The sequence below is a fragment of the Equus asinus genome, chromosome 1 (genome assembly GCF_041296235.1).
Source record: "Equus asinus isolate D_3611 breed Donkey chromosome 1, EquAss-T2T_v2, whole genome shotgun sequence".
NCBI classification, from domain to species: Eukaryota; Metazoa; Chordata; class Mammalia; order Perissodactyla; family Equidae; genus Equus; species Equus asinus.
The window spans coordinates 34142326-34158291 of record NC_091790.1 but is presented as its reverse complement, the minus strand read 5'-3'; the positions used below and the strand labels follow the sequence as shown (position 1 = coordinate 34158291).

General features: G+C 40.5%; 1 protein-coding gene across 3 annotated transcripts in view; it reads left to right on the top strand.

The window, feature by feature from the left end:
- Positions 1-15966, top strand: part of TIAM2 (TIAM Rac1 associated GEF 2) — a 227319-nt gene that overhangs the window by 99853 nt on the left and 111500 nt on the right. The gene's annotated exons all lie outside the window — the stretch shown is intronic.

Genomic DNA, 15966 nt, shown 5'->3' with positions numbered 1-15966 from the left:
TTTATTACTCAGTCCTATCTAACATAGGCTTACAAATGGTAGGAGGCTTCATCGTCAGTGTCCCTGGAATATATTGGACACTCTCTTGTCAGCTATCTATAGTCCGTAGTTTTGTCAAGCTGAAAAGGGACCTGAGACGATTTTCAAATGGGAAAACTGGAAAACCACACAACACGCGTGGCTCGTCCAAAGTCACTGAGATTGTTCGTGGCCGAGATGGGACGAGATACCAGCTATCCTGTTAGTCAGTCTTTTCTTTACGTTACCTGTATCTTTAATTGGAACTACTTTGTATATCCTGATATATCTTTGTAAATTGATAGAAAGAGACATGAATATGTATACAGATGTATCTATGTGTGTACATAGATACATATATATGTATACACACATCCATACCCATCTGTCCATTTCTCTCCTTCTTGCCCTGCCTTCATTATTTTCTTTCATCTGCTTACCTACCTACTTACCACACCAGACAGACTCAACACTCTAGTCAGAGACAAGACAAAGACTTCTGTTTTTCTTGCATCCCAGTGAAGTTCAAATCGGTCACTCAGTTGGTGGCCATCAGCCCCATTGGTTATTGCCACAGAGAATTTTAGGCACACGTGTGTTACTCTAACCTATGGTGATTCAATTAGATTTCATCTGCCAATCTGTTCCTGCTTCAGCCTTAGATTAAGAGTGTTTTTCACACTCCTATTCCAAGAGAAGGCTGTTTGGGTTTTGTTAGTTCTGGGCCTGATGAGAGAGAGGCCATGAATGGGAACAGAATGACAGCAAATGGGTTTAGCGTTAGTGCCAAGGTAATGTAAGGTACTTTTGGAAAAATAAATTTCACATATAATGTGACAGACTAGGTTATCATGTCACTCTAGGAAAGGGATGTGGTAGGTGTTACAGATAGTGTCAGGAAGAAGTTGATCCAGGGCGTTCCTAGGACTTAAATAAAGGCTTGAAAATCCTGGGTATCTTGAGGCCAACATTGCAAAATGCAAATAATCCTTATCTTGTTTTCGTATTTGACCATGACATATGTCTAGTTACAGAATTGTTAGAGTAGGGTTTCTAAAATGCAGATAGGAAGAGGGGCTAAAGAGATACAGAGTGTATGGGCTGGGAAAGAAAACTCAAACTCCACATGATTAAAGCCAATTAAAGAAACTCTGAGGGGAGAGAATGAAAATAGACTTCTTTTCTTTTTTTTTTTTTTCTTAGAAGGTGCCTATTTCTTTTTTTTTTTTAATTAAGGTTATGAAAGCTAACATCCTTGTGAAATTACAGTTGTACATCATTATTAGTCATGTTGTAGGTACACCACTTCACCCCTAGTGCCCTCCGCCCACCCCGCTTTCCCCTGGCAACTACCGATCAGTTCTCTTTGTCCATATGTTAACTACCACCTATGAGTGGAGTCATACAGAGTTCGTCTTTCTCTGTCTGGCTTATTTCACTCAACATAATACCCTCAAGGTCTATCCATGTTGTTGTGAATGGGACGACTTTGTCCTTTTTATGGCTGAGTAGTATTCCATTGTATATATATACCACATCTTCTTTATCCAATCATCAGTTGCTGGGCACTTAGGTTGGTTCCATGACTTGGCTATTGTGAATAATGCTGCGATGAACATAGGGGTGCATGGAACTTTTGGAATTGCTGATTTCAGGTTCTTAGGATAGATACCCAGTAGTGGGATGGCTGGGTCATAAGGTATTTCTATTCTTAACTTTTTGAGGAATCTCCATACTGTTTTCCACTGTGGCTGCACCAGTTTGCATTCCCACCAACAGTGTATGAGGGTTCCCTTTTCTCCACAGCCTCTCTAACATTTGTCACTCTTGGTTTTGGATATTTTTGCCATTCTAACAGGTGTAAGGTGATATCTTAGTGTAGTTTTGATTTGCATTTCCCTGATGATTAGTGATGATGAGCATCTTTTCATGTGTCTATTGGCCATCCGTGTATCTTCTTTGGAGAAATGTCTGTTCATGTCCCCTGCCCCTTTTGTAATTGGGTTGTTTGATTTTTTATTGTTGAGTTGTGTGAGTTCTTTGTATATTATGGAGATTAACCCTTTGTTGGATAAATAACTTGTGAATATTTTTCCCCAATTAGTGGGCTGTTTTTTTGTTTCAATCCTGTTTTCCCTTGCCTTGAAGAAGCTCTTTAATCTGATGAAGTCCCATTTGTTTATTCTTTCTATTGTTTCCCTCATGTGAGGGGTTATGGTGTCCGAAAAGATTCTTTTGAAGCTGATGTTAAAGAGTGTACTGCCTATATTCTCTTCTAGAAGACTTATTGTTTCAGGCCTAATCTTTAGGTCTTTGATCCATTTTGAGTTTATTTTTGTGAATGGTGAAAAAGAATGGTTGATTTTCATTCTTTTACATGTGGCTGTCCAGTTTTCCCAGCACGATTTGTTGAAGAGACTTTCTTTCCTCCATTGTATGCCCTCAGCTCCTTTGTCGAAGATAAGCTGTCCATAGATGTGTGGTTTTATTTCTGGGCTTTCAATTCTGTTCCATTGATATGTGCACCTGTTTTTGTACCAGTACCATGCTGTTTTGATTACTGTAGCTTTGTAGTATGTTTTGAAGTCAGGGATTGTGATGCCTCCAGCTTTGTTCTTCTTTCTCAGGATTGCTTTAGCAATTCAGGGTCTTTTGTTGCCCCATATGAATTTTAGGATTCTTTGTTCAATTTCTGTAAAGAATGACATTGGAATTCTGATTGGGATAGCATTGAATCTGTAGATTGCTTTAGGTAGTATGGACATTTTAACTATGTTTATTCTTCCAATCCATGTTCATGGAATGTCTTTCCATCTCTTTATGTCGTCATCGATTTCTTTCAAGAAAGTCTTGTAGTTTTCCTTGTATAGATCTTTCACTTCCTTCCTTAAATTTATCCCAAGGTATTTTATTCTTTTTGTTGCGATCGTGAATGGGATTGAGTTCTTGAGACCTTTTTCTGTTAGTTCATTGTTAGCATATAGAAATGCTACTGATTTATGTATGTTGATTTTATACCCTGCAACTTTCCTGTAGTTGTTGATTGTTTCTAATAGTTTTTCTATGGATTCTTTGGGGTTTTCTATATATAAGATCATGTCGTCTGCAAACAGCGAGAGTTTTACTTCTTCCTTGCATATTTGGATTCCTTTTATTTCTTTTTCCTGCCAAATTGCTCTGGCCAAAACCTCCAGTACTATGTTGAATAAGAGTGGTGAAAGTGGGCACCCTTGTCTTGTTCCTGTTCTGAGAGGGATGGGTTTCAGTTTTTGTCCATTGAGTATGATGTTGGCTGTGGGTTTGTCATATATGGCCTTTATTATGTTGAGGTACTTTCCTTCTCTACCTATTTTATTGAGGGTTTTTATCATAAATGGATGTTGGATCTTGTCAAATGCTTTCTCTGCATCTACTGAGATGATCATGTGGTTTTTGTTTCTCATTTTGTTAATGTAGTGAATCACGTTGATTGACTTTCAGATGTTGAACCATCCCTGTGTCCCTGGTATAAATCCCACTTGATCATGGTGTATAATCTTTTTGATATATTGCTGTATTTGGTTTGCCAAAATTTTGTTGAGGATTTTTGCATCTATGTTCATCAGTGATATTGGCCTGTAGTTTTCCTTCTTTGTGTTGTCCTTGTCAGGTTTGGGGATCAGGGTGATGTTGGCTTCATAGAATGTATTAGGGAGTGCTCCATCTTCCTCTATTTTCTGGAATAGTTTGAGAAGGATAGGTATTAAATCTTCTTTGAATGTTTGGCAGAATTCTCCAGAGAAGGCGTCTAGTCCTGGACTCTTATTTTTGGGGAGGTTTTTGATTACTGTTTCTATTTCTTTACTTGTGATTGGTCTATTCAGATTCTCTATTTCTTCCTGATTCAATTTGGGTAGGTTGTATGAGTCTAGGAATTTATCCATTTCTTCTAGGTTGTTCAATTTGTTGGCATATAGTTTTTCATAGTATTCTCTTATGATCCTTTGTATTTCTTTGGTATCTGTTGTGATTTCTCCTCTCTCATTTCTAATTTTATTTATTTGAGACTTCTCTCTTTTTTTTTAGTGAGTCTGGCTAAGGGTTTGTCGATTTTGTTAATTTTTTCGAAGAACCAACTCTTTGTTTCATTGATCCTTTCTACTGTCTTTTTTGATTCAATATCATTTATTTCTGCTCTAATTTTTATTATTTTCCTCCTTCTACTGACTTTGGGCTTTGTTTGTTCTTTTTCTAATTCCGTTAGGTGTCATTTGAGGTTGTTTATGTAAGATTTTTCTTGCTTATTGAGGTTAGCCTGTATTGCAATGAATTTCCCTCTTAGGACTGCCTTTGCTGCGTCCCAAATCATTTGGTACGGTGTGTTTTCATTTTCATTTGTCTCCAGATAATGTTTGATTTCTTCTTTAATTTCTTCAATAATCCACTGTTTGTTCAGTAGCATGTTGTTTAGTCTCCACATTTTTGGCCCTTTCCCAGCTTTATTCTTGTAGTTGATTTCTAGGTTCATAGCATTATGATCAGAAAAGATGCTTGATATTATTCCAACCCTCTTGAACTGAATGATGCTTGCTTTGTTTCCCAAGATATGGTCTATCCTTGAGAATGTTCCATGCGCGCTTGAGAAGAATGTGTAACCTGCTGTTTTTGGATGAAGTGTCCTATATATATCTATTAGGTCCATCTGATCTAATTTTTCATTTAATTCTATAATTTCCTTGTTCATTTTCTGTCTGGATGATCTGTCCATTGGTGTTAATGGGGTGTTGAGGTCCCCTACTATTATTGTATTGCTGTTGATGTCTCCTTTTAGTTTTGTTAATAGTTTCTTTACGAATTTTGGTGCTCCTGTGTTAGGTGTGTATATATTTATAAGTGTTATGTCATCTTGGTGGAGTGTCCCTCTTATCATTATATGCCCCTCTTTGTCTTTCTTTATCTGTTTTGCTTTGAAGTCTACTTTGTCTGATATAAGTATGGCAACACCTGCTTTCTTTTGTTCATTATTAGCTTGGAGTATTGTCTTCCATCCCTTCACTTTCAGTCTGTGTTTGTCTTTGGGGCTGAGGAGTGTTTCCTGGAGGCAGCATATTGTTGGATTTTGTTCTTTGATCCATCCTGCCACTCTGTGCCTTTTGATTGGAGAGTTCAATCCATTCACGTTTAGAGTGATTATTGAAACATGGGGGCCTACTGTTGCCATTTTATCACTTATTTTCCGGTTCTTTTGCATTTTGTCCTGATGGAGAGCTGTTACCTTGTGTTATTGTCCTTCTGCTTATCTCCTTTGTTCTGGATTTTGTAACCCCTTTCCTTTTTTTGATTTTTCAGGAATGAGGCTCTTCCTGAGCATTTCTTGAAGAGGAGGTTTTGTGGTGATGAACTCCCTTAACTTTTGTTTATCTGGGAAAGTTTTTATTTCTCCATCGTATTTGAAGGATATTTTCGCTGGGTAGAGTATTCCTGGCTGCAGGTTTTTGTTTTGTTTTGCTTTGTTTTAAAGATTTAATTTTTTCCTTTTTCTCCCCAAAGCCCCCTGGTACATAGTTGTATATTCTTCGTTGTGGGTCCTTCTAGTTGTGGCATGTGGGACGCTGCCTCATGGTGGTTTGATGAGCAGTGCCATGCCCAGGATTCGAACCAATGAAACACTGGGCCGCCTGCAGCGGAGCGCGTGAACTTGACCACTCGGCCACGGGGCCAGCCCTTTACTTATTTTCAAGTCATCTGTAGCCACTTCTGGAAGGTGGAGTGACAAGTGAAAGGAAGCATTCTACACATAAACCAGGAAAACTCATGATATTAAGAGGTAGTAGAGAGTAAAGAGCTTCATGAAAAGTGTACATAAATCTGTGGAATACACACATGCACACGCACATATGTATGCGTATGTATATATATTCCATTGAGAATTCATAGGATGATCACAAATGAATCAAAAATCACCAGACAAGTTAAAGACAAAACAACAACAAAAAAACCAGGAAATAACTGGAAGCTAGCAAAAACCTTCACTTAGCTTTTTTTTCCTTGTGTAACTTACAGAGAAAAAAATGAAAATTAAAGAAGACACAGTGATAACCAATTCACCAAAGGGTTCCTCACTGGAGTTAATGCTCTTTTGTCCTGGTGCCCTGTATCTCCATACGGGTGCCTACACATGCATGTATTGCTAGTTACTTTCATGTGTCTTTTCTGAAGTTTCTCTAACAGTAGAGGAAGTTTGTTCCTGGGCCAATTCCTCCTCTTGTGCATGAGTCCTTCCCCTTTGGTGACTCGAGGACAACATTTGAGCAATTGCCCCTCTCTCTCCTGCCACATCAGATTTGCTCTCCACTCATTCCCATTCTCATGCTGGGACTTTGCCTAAAAGATACACACGCACAACAGCAATCACCACCACCCTTTTTGGGATTCCTCTGTCCTCCTAGCTACCGTCTGAGTTCTCTGTCCCCTTTATGGTAAAACTCCTTGAGCAAGTTGTCTCTATTCACTATCTTCAGTTTCATTGACTCATCCTCAAACTCACTCCAACCCAGGTTTCTCTACCCGGCAGCTGCTCTCGCCACGTTCGTGGATAACCTCCACATTGCGAAGTCCAGTGCTCCGTTCTCAGTCCTTGTCCTTTGAACTCTCAGAAGCATTTGACACTCGCTCACAGTCTCCTTCTGGAAATGCCATTTTTTTTTGTTTTTAAAGATTTTATTTTTCCTTTTTCTCCCCAAAGCCCCCCGGTACATAGTTGTATATTCTTCGTTGTGGGTCCTTCTAGTTGTGGCATGTGGGACGCTGCCTCAGCGTGGTTTGATGAGCAGTGCCATGTCCGCGCCCGGGATTCGAACCAACGAAACACTGGGCCGCCTGCAGCGGAGCGCGCGACCTTAACCACTTGACCACGGGGCCAGCCCCATGGAAATGCCATTTTTTGATTGGTTTTAGGGGCAGTATATTCTCTTGGTTTCCTCATAATGCGGTTCACTGGATGCTCCTTCTGTTTCCTTGGGTGTTTCTCCTTACTTCCTTGATCTCTTCTGGTCGGGGTGCCCAGGGCCTCTTCTCTTCCCTTTGTTTACTTATTTCCTTGGAGACCTCATCCAGTGTTTGTTTTAAATACCATCTTCATAGGGATGAGTAGCAAATTTGTACGTCAAGCTCACCTCTCCCCTGAACTCCAGGTTCTTGCATCCACCTGTCAACTCCACGTTACCACTTGAATGTCAACAGCCAGCTCAAATCTAGCAAATTCAAAACCCAACTCCTTGTCTTCCTCCCAAGCCTGCTATACTCTGCCCTCCCCATTTTTCCAGAATACAATCATGGTGTCTCTTTGACCTGTCACTGCTCACTCCCATCCACCTGGGAAGCCTGTTGTCTCTTTCTTCACCTCTATCCAAACTCAGCCCATTTCCTCCCACTCCCAGCAAGTCCAAACCACATCATCTCTCACCTGAATCACCCTAACAGCCCGACAGGCCCTCCCGGCTTCCACTTTGCTGCCAGCAGTCCAGGACACAGCACAGCCACAGTGGTCCTTTTGAGATATGTCCCAGAATGAGCCTTCTCTAGTCACAACCCTCTAATCATGACTTTCAATCTCAGTGTGAAAGCCAGTGTCCTTAAAACGTCCCTTCAGGCTGCACTCTCGGGCTCCCTGTCCCCTCTCTGACCCCTTCTGCTCCAGCCACACTGGCCTCCTGCCTGTTCCACCTCTGGGAGTTTGCACTTTCTGTCCTCTGCTTCGGATGCTCTTTCCCCAGAGTCCACGTGGTGTCCCCTCCTGTGAGTCCTTACTTAAACCTCACCATCCACCTTCCTCTACTCCCCTTCCTAAGATGACAGCTCTCCTCCCCCACATTACCGCATATGTCCCTCTTCCTTTACTTTTTTGCTAAAGTACTTGTCACCTTCTAATATATAATTGACTTATTTTCCTTATTGTTCATCTCTCTCCACTGTAATATAAGCTCCATGAGAGCGGAGATTTTGGTTTTGTTTTTTGGTTTATTTATTGCTGTATCCCCAGGGTCTGGAACATTGTCTAGCACAGAGTATTACTCAGTAAACACTTAGTGCATTAATCAATGATAGTGTAGCCTACCTAGCACGCCTGATGATGTAGCTGAAGCAACCTAATGTAAATGCTAAATATCGTTGACCTCCTATATTTTACCTTCAAAATGTAAATATTATATTTTACTTCATGGTGGTGTTTCTTTATTATGGAAGTAATTTTTTAATTACTCGGCATTGGATGAAATTGAAGCTTCAGGAAGGTGTCCCTTGGGTGTTCTGTGGTCTTGAGTAGCCCCCCCCCCACCTGACGCACTTGGTCTTGGCCGCCATGTCCCACCCCCACAGCTTTTGGGAGCTATATTCTAAGTTATAAACGATATTTAGGATAATGACCATGAAGCTTAAACTGTCAAGAAAACAAAATTCTCCTTTGTGCAATGTTCTCCATAAAGCAGGAGAATACAATAACTACATTTTAGCCTGAAAGCTCCATAGTTAACTTAAAGTTTCAGTTTTTCATTTTATTCTCTGTCCCCATTCCCAGTGGTGGAGGCCTTTGCTGTCTGGAAAAAGGATACTTCTAGAGAAAGACTTTTTCAATGCTTTATTTATGAAAGGGGCATAGATCACAACCTTTCTTCTAAAAAAGGAGCCTGAATGTGAAATTGTACTTTTAAAAAAATATGGAATAATTTCAGATTAAAAAGTATGGAAAAATTGGGGCTGACTCGGTGGTGTAGTTGTTGAGTTTGCACACTTTGCTTCAGCGGCCTGGGGTTCACGGATTTAGATCCTGGGTGCAGACCTATACACTCTCATCAAGCCATGCTGTGGTGGTGTCCCACATTCACAGCAGAGGAAGATTGGCACAGATGTTAGCTCAGTGACAATCTTCTTGAAGCAAAAAGAGGAGGATTGGCAACAGATGTTAGCTCAGGGCCAATCTTCCTCACCAAAAAGAGAAGAAGGAAAAAAAAGTACAGAAAAATTTAAAATTATTTTGATATACTGCATATGATCTAAAAAAAGATTAAAAACATTTCTATTGGATTCCTACCTTTGCCTCTTAGTGATCTTGGTCAAATTATTTCATCCCCAGAGACTATCAAACAGGGATGGTTCTGCAATGTGTTGGGGTGATTGTACCCTGGGTAGCCCTGGCACATGGCACCTCAGGGCACATTAAACCCTTTCCCCTCCTTCTGTATGTCCATCTACTTTAGGTTTCAAAAAATTTTAAATTCCTGTAAATTATGAAATTTAAACTGTACCTACCAATACTATCCATTTTTTTCCCAGAAGACTCTGTAAAGTTGTTAGCTAAAATCTTATCAGATTTGTTGTGAATAATCATATGATTTAAGGAAAAGTGCAACAAGGATGGGTTTAATTTTACATGTAGGCCCAAGAACAATTTCGGGTTTAGCCTTAAGTCGTAGACTGATAGAAATGAACCCAATCAGGCTACAAGCTGAGCTGAAGTAGCGTAGTTGGACATTGACAAGGGCGAGGAAAGCACGTATTTAAATGAGGAACAAAAATGTGTGGTTTAAGCCCGTTCATTTTTTAACTGAAATGGACCAGTGTATCATGAAGAAATGTTTTGCCAAGAATAACTTGGTGCGATTACCATGGTATATTTTGGTCACAGAATGTGATTGAGGTTCAGGAGTTCCATGTCTGCTTCTGATTTCCGGGAGCGTGTGCCTTCCATGCAGGTCTCGGCGTCAACGAGAAGCCATGTGGGTACAGCCTGGGATTTCAGCTCAGCGTCTTCTGTTTCAGGTTTGGTGTGAAGCTTGGAAAGTGCCCACCCGTGCTAAACTCGCTTTTTGTGGAATGGCTCACGTTTATAGAAGTTAGAAAAGACAGGTTATGTAAAAGTCCTGCTGACAGTTTTGAGTCTCATGATCATAAAGGTTACAAAAACCAGTTATTTAAAAGTCATGCTAGCCATTTTGAATCTTGTGAATCTTTGCTTCTGGCAGTCACCAAAGCAGGACAAGGTCTATAGAGACCCAGATGGTACCAAATTGTGGACAGGATTTGAAGTAGACTGGGAAGAAAAGGCAGAGTAGGACTCAACATTTGATATTTTTTTTTTTTTAAAAATCCATGCTAGAAAGAGTGGATGGAAATGTATGAAATTCAGTTTGATTATTTCTAAAAGAAAAATAAGAAAAAGTTTTATCTTTGCCAGGATTATTTTATTTTAAACTGTATTAGTTCTACGATTTTGATCAAAAAGGTGATTTTTTAAAAAAAATCCCTGAAGTAGTTTCAGTTTCTGTGATGGCTCAGATGTAGCTGGGCCTCTCAACTCACTGACATTCCAGAAACATACCAGTAATATTTGTGGGATCATTGGTCTCACCACCTCTCTCATAAACTCAGTACTGTTACAGTTGTAAACTCACTTACTGAGTCTACAAATGTGTCATGTTAATTATCGCCCCTCACCCCCCTGCACAAGAGGGTAAGCCCCCTTGGGGAAAAGGATAAGGTCATACATCCCTTTTGTTTTCCTTGCAGTGCCCAGCACACACGTGGATATAGAAGAGGGTCTCGTGTTGAGTTGGTGACTGTAACTCTTATATTTCACTTCAGTTCCCCAAGTTTCTGCCAACTCTAAGAATGTTCTCCTCCTTTGCTAGTACTGCCTGCCACACTGATCTCGGAGCTGTTGACTACTGTGGCCTCCTTCCCAGACAGTATCCCAGAGTGTCCCCAGGAGATGGTTGCACTGTGGTGCTTCTGGGGACAGTGGGGTGGGGGAGGGCATGAGGGATGATGGGCCAATGACCATCAGAGTCTTCCCCAGCCTCCCTTCCCTCCCTCCGCCGTCCCCTCCTACCTCCTCCTCATCTGTTTAAGCTCTGTCCCTGACATTTGTGCTCAGGCCCTGATGCCTTGTGCCCTTTCCTGAACAAGCTGGGGTCTTTCTCCATTTAGTTCATGGTTGATTCAGTCGTTTGTGGATTGAGCCTGCAGTGATGGAGCGTCCTTGTCTCTGCACGTGCTGTTTTCTGTTCCTTGGAATGTCCTTCTTTCCTTTCTACATCTAGCAGAATCCCATGCATCCTTCAAGACTCAGTTCTTTGGTTAACTTCTTTCTGGGGTCATTTTTAACTTTCCTAGGAAGAATTTGAATATCTGAAGAACGTTTCTCTTAAGTTGTAGCATGGTGAGGACCATGGGCCTAACTTGTGTCCAGAAGTGCACGTATATGATGGGTAGTCCTTTTCTTATCTCTCTTTTCCTATGTCTAGCAGAAGTGTTTGCCTTGGGCAATGATTTTTCAAATGTTCTGAGACTCTCCAGACTTTGGTTGTCGTTGGATCTTATTAGAACAGATGTGGCATTCTGACAAGAGTGTCACTAGCAGTTTTATTTCATTCTTTTTCAAACTCTCTCTCTCTTTTTTTTTTTTGTGAGGAAGATTGGCCCTGAGCTAACATCTATTGCCAATCTTCCCCTTTTTCGCTTGAGGAAGATTGTCCCTGAACTAACATCTGAGCCAGTCTTCCTCTATTTTATGTGGGATGCCACCACAGTGTGGCTTGATGAATTGTGTCTAGGTCCACTCCTGGGATCTGAACTGGTGAACCCAGGGCCGCTGAAGCGGAGTGCACAAACTTAACCACTATGCCACTGGGCCAGTGCCTCAAACTGTTTTTTTGACCATTACTTAAGAAGACATAATTTTACGTAACCCAGTATACAGGTAAACATACAACTACACATAAGAATTTAGTGTCATAAAACAATTTTTGCCCTTACTGGGATGCACACCTCTATTTTCTGTTCTGTTATGTTCTCTGCTCTGTTCTATTTCTTTTCTATTGTATTCTGTTCTATTCTATTCTGTTCTCTCCTAGCCTGTTCTATTCATTTACAAATACTGGTGTCAAGTCATTAAATGAATTTCGTGACGCAACAATCATGACCCAGAGTTTGACAAACACTTCTATAAGCAATGTCGCAGATGTTAGAATTTTTTATAAAACAGGTGTGTATCTGAGACCCTGCTTGTGATAAATTGGCTCACTAAGGTGATGAACTGTGCAAAAAGCTGGGCTATTGTCTCTGTGGAATTTATTACTTTCCCTCCGTTGAATACCAGCCATGCCTGTGGACTGAGAGCCTGTTCCTAGGCATTCCTTGCCTCAGATTGGTTTATCCATTCATTCATCTGTTAATATGCGTTTGGAAAGGGTCCTGCTGAGTTGGAATAGACCCAACGGGGCGCCACAATGGATGCTTAGCTTTTTGAGGCCCTTAGCGGCAGGCTGCTTTCTGTCCACTTTATTTGTCAGGATTACTCTTTCTAAGCACTATTCCTGTGGAGACCAGATGTTCCGCTTGCCTGCCTCTTTACGTGCCTCTTTCCACATATCCCGTTCAAGTCTTCCTATGGTTAGAAACGAGCTCCTTCAAGTCTTGGTATTTGATTCATGTATTCTGAGTGCAGTTCATTGACTCAAGATGAGAGAAGCAATTTTGGGCAATATTTACTGTTTGTTAGTAAGTTTAGATCCTTGGCGGAGTTGAATGCTTTTGTTTTAGATTTTTAGGCATATTTGTTCCTGTGTTTTAGTGTTTTTAATGAGATGGGCAATGAAACTTTAAGGTGGGGATTCTCAGCCTTGACTCTATTGACATATGGGGCCAAGTAATTATTTGTTGTGGGGGCTGCCCTGTGCTTTATAGGATGTTTAGCAGCATCCCTGACCTCTAACCACTAGAGGCCAATAGCATGACCTCAGCTGTGACAATGGAAAGTGTCTCCAGATATTGTCAGATGTCCCCTGAGGAACAAAATCGCTGTGACTAAGAATGACTGTAGATTATATTCTTACATTTTCTAACATGAGTATCTAATAATACAAGTACATGGCTGCTGCCATTGTTTTTGTTAACATTTGACAAAAATGTTGGACAAATTAGGTAGTTTTATATGCTGTAATAATTTGGAGAATTGATCAAAATCAGACAAGTGCTAATCGTGGAACTTGGAAAATTCCAAACATGTATATAAACATATAATAATTAATAGTTAATAAAATATCAAAAACAGCAGACTGTTATAATAAGGTTTGATATCATGGTACACAAAGTTAAATTTATAACTAAAAATTAATAATAGTACTGCTTGTGTTGCATTTCACAGCTTTTTAAGTGGATTCACATATTTTGCCACGCTTGATTCTCAATCTATGAGGTAGGTAGGGCAAATATTTTTATCCTCAACTTGAAAATGGGGAAAATGAGATTCAGAAAGTGTAAGTAATTTGCCTAAAGACTCACATGCTATTTAAGAGACGGAAGCAGGTCTTAAACCCAAATTCTCTGACACAAACCAGACTACGATTCTGACATTTGTCTCCTTAATGACTGAAGCTCTCTTCAACCTCCCGCTGCCCCCTCCCAAATAAAGGGGACCAAGTAGATATCGCTGTGGTTAATGATGCTTAGTCCTATTCTTATCTTTTTCTTAGCCGTTATCACTATCTGAAACATTTGCTTTGGACGACGAGGAGGCTCCTGTTTCAATATGAAAATCTCTGGAATTGGGCGAGAAGCCCTGTTGGTATCTTATGGTGGTAGAACTTGCGCTTCCCCTTACTGCCTTGCCCAGCCATAATTCTTCTTTTGTGCAGTGTCCCCACGCCTCCTTATGGCTCGCCGTCATGGGTCAGCCCCCAGCCCCCCTCACGGCACCATCTGCCCACCGGGGGTTGCCTCTTGTTCCCCTGTAGTTGTACCATCTGGGCTCCGGCTCAGGGCCGGAGACAAAGCAGAGTTGGAGGGGTTTAGTTTCCTTTGCTGTAAACTCTGTGCTACTTGGAAGTAGAGACTTTGGGAATCTGACATCAGTTCCAGTCCATGCTCAAGGCATGAAGAAAAGGTAAATGTTGAGTTTCCCTCTGGAAGGTGTTTTGCAGAGGGATTTGGTAGAGCATGTGGCTGCTGGGCTCGTGATGACGTATTTGTGAAATTCCTCCACATTGCTGGACATTTCTGGGGTGGTTAATTGATCCCAATTTAAAAAAAGAAAAACACTTCCATACTTGTTTGTGATTTTAGCTTAAAACGTGACACAGCATGTTCATATGTGGAAGGGAATACAGAAAATAAAAAACGAGAGAAATATTTTTTAGGTTCATGAGATTGTGGTCAATTTTTTAAAATTCTAATATTTTATTATAATTATCCAATAAATGAAAAATTATAGCAATAAAGTATATACACAGCATACAGTATTTGCTATGTACACAGAGTCTTAGCAACATATCATTTGTTCCAGAGGGACATCACTTAAATTACCTCTCGGTCAGCTGTGGGCCTCGTTGCCCATGAGTACACCTGATATGTATTCTTTCAGGCTGCTACACCTAATGTGTATATTTTTTCTATTTACAGACACTGGGGGCTCTAAGTATTTCTTTTCTTTTTTCAGAAGTTCACAGGGAATCTGTTGTTTTGATATTTTCAGCCCCCTTTCTATCAACCAGAAAAGTTTTTAACCTAAATACCATAAAATTCCCTTCGTAAAGAAGTCAGGGGGTCAGAGGTGCTGAAAATTTGACCCGTTTATTCTCTTGCTTCCAGACAAAAATCACAGCTGAAGCGTGACAGATAAGTATCTGTTCAATTTGCCAAACTCCTCAGGGACAGCAGTTTCATGGCTGCCCTCAGAGATTAGCCTTCCTGTCAATAAATTCCTCGTAAATATTGGATACATTCTTCTTGCTCCAGTTTAAGGCTGTTTTCCTTCTGCAGGATTGACTGGAGATGTGGAACAGCTGGTCCGCATTACCCACATGTGATAATGCACATTGTTGTCCACCTCTGTCATCTCCGCTTTGGTTTTCTCTAGGCAGAATAACGTTAATGATCGAGACGTTTCCTCACGGGTTTTATGTACATCAATCTTTCAGCCCGACCCAGTTGGGAAGGGTTCCTCTTCTTAGTCTGTATCCAAATCAACTTTCTAGGTTGCTTTCGTTCAATTCAAGAGGTGTTTATTTTACTTTATTTATTTATTTTATTCTTACCTCTAATATTTTATTTTTATAACAAGACTTTCATGTATTTCTTTTGAGAGAGAAGGATTTTTTTCCAGTAATTTTATTGGGATTATAATGGTTTATAACATTGTGTAATTTCGACTATACATTATTGTTTATCAATTTCTGAATACACTTCATTGTGCTCACCCACCCAGTAGTCTAATTTTTATCCTTCACCATACATATATGCCCCTTTATCCCTTTCGCCCACCCTCCAACCCCCTCACCCTCCGGGAACCACTATTCTGTTCTCTTTATCCATGTATTTATTATCTTCCACATATGAGTGAGATCATGCAGCATTTGTCTTTCTCTGACTTATTTCATGTAACATCATACCCTCTAGGTCCATCCATGTTGTTGCAAATTGGACGATTGTGTCTTTTTTCATAGCTGAGTAGTCAATAGGTGTTTATTGAATGCTATGTGAGTCCCAAAGTTGCAGGCCATGAGTGGATAGTGCTTCATAAAGGACAGGGTCCAGGGCTATGTTTTTTGAAATATAACATGAAATGAACAATTAAGGGGGCCAGCCCAGTGGCGTAGCGGTTAAGTTTGTGCACTGTGCTTGGGCGGCCCAGGATTCCCGGGTTCGGATCGTGGGTACAGACCTACACACTGCTCATCAAGCCATGCTGTGGTGGCGTTCCACATACAAAGTAGAGGACAGATGGGCACAGATGTTAGCTCAGGGACAATCTTCCTCACCAAAACATAAAATAAAATAAAATAAAATAAATTAAGCTATTTAATTTCAAAAGTAGTAAGATGAGTTTAGGTTATAATTGGCTGCTGGGGATAAGCTTCCAACCCAGAGCCCTTCTGAGGCTTTGCATCTGGCTTTTGTGTCCCTGAGCGGCTGACA